Source organism: Sphaeroforma arctica (assembly GCF_001186125.1).
Source record: "Sphaeroforma arctica JP610 unplaced genomic scaffold supercont1.172, whole genome shotgun sequence".
NCBI lineage: Eukaryota > Ichthyosporea > Ichthyophonida > Sphaeroforma > Sphaeroforma arctica.
The window spans coordinates 98678-99714 of NW_014040386.1; the positions used below are offsets into that span (position 1 = coordinate 98678).

Sequence of the window (1037 nt, forward strand, 5' to 3'; positions counted from 1 at the left end):
ATACATGCGCTGACTTTGAGGTGTGTTTGTGTTGGTGTGCGTGGTACTATGTGAATGTTGGGTGTTTACTTGTGGGTTCATTAGTTATTGGGTGTTTGCGTACACGTACGCTGACTTTGAGGTGTGTTTGTGTTGGTGTACGTGGTACTATGTGAATGTTGGGTGTTTTCTTGTGGGTTCATGTAGTTATTGGGTGTTTGCGTACACGTACGCTGACTTTGAGGCGTGTTAGTTTTTGTTGTGGATGTGCGTGTACACAGCAGGGGGTGCGTGTGGTGTGCAGAGAGAGAGGGCGGTTTGTGTCTGTGTCTGTGCTTGTGTTTGTGTCAGAGTATGAGCGGTGTACAGTCAACCTACTTTGGGTGGATGTTAAGCTCTGCTCGTTCATGTTTGTTGATGGTCATTCTCACAGTAGGCGGTGCGTTCATGTGCTTGGCCCAGCCCAGTAGTCACTGGCGTACTTCACAATTGGGCTGAATGGAGTATGTATTTCTGCTGAGTCTGACAGCTCTACGATACTCTGTCTTGTGATATGTGTATAACACAACACATATATATCCCTAACCCTAGACTCTGAACCCTAAAATTTTCATCGGAAGCATCTGCTGGTTGAGTTCACGTGGTAAACGGGTTTAATCCGTGAATATATTTAGCATGTGGCGTGGCTTAAGACCATATACTATGGGTGATGGACTACGGACAGCCTGTGTATAATATTACACTTCTCATTAATTATCGTCAACAGCCGACTATGCATAAAACTGCCTGCTTAAAGATCCAGTGCAGTCCAACATACAGTTAAACCCGCACGATTGATATAAATGTGTATATACAGATAAGTATAAGTGTATGTATGTATGTACATGTGTATAGAGTTTCTATATAATACAATCCAGGCAGGTTATACCTTTAGTGTAGCTTTTGTCTTCATCAGTCAAGTGGTATCCACACTTATCCGACAGAGTGTGGGCATTTGCACTCAGTAGGTATCACCCACATACTCAGTCTAATGTATAGTATCACCCACATAATCAGTC

The 1037-nt window shown here is 43.3% G+C and overlaps 1 protein-coding gene across 1 annotated transcript in view; it reads left to right on the forward strand.

The window, feature by feature from the left end:
- Positions 1-1037, forward strand: part of SARC_03400 (hypothetical protein) — a gene marked incomplete at both ends in the record, with an annotated part of 12119 nt that overhangs the window by 8006 nt on the left and 3076 nt on the right. The window lies entirely within an intron of this gene.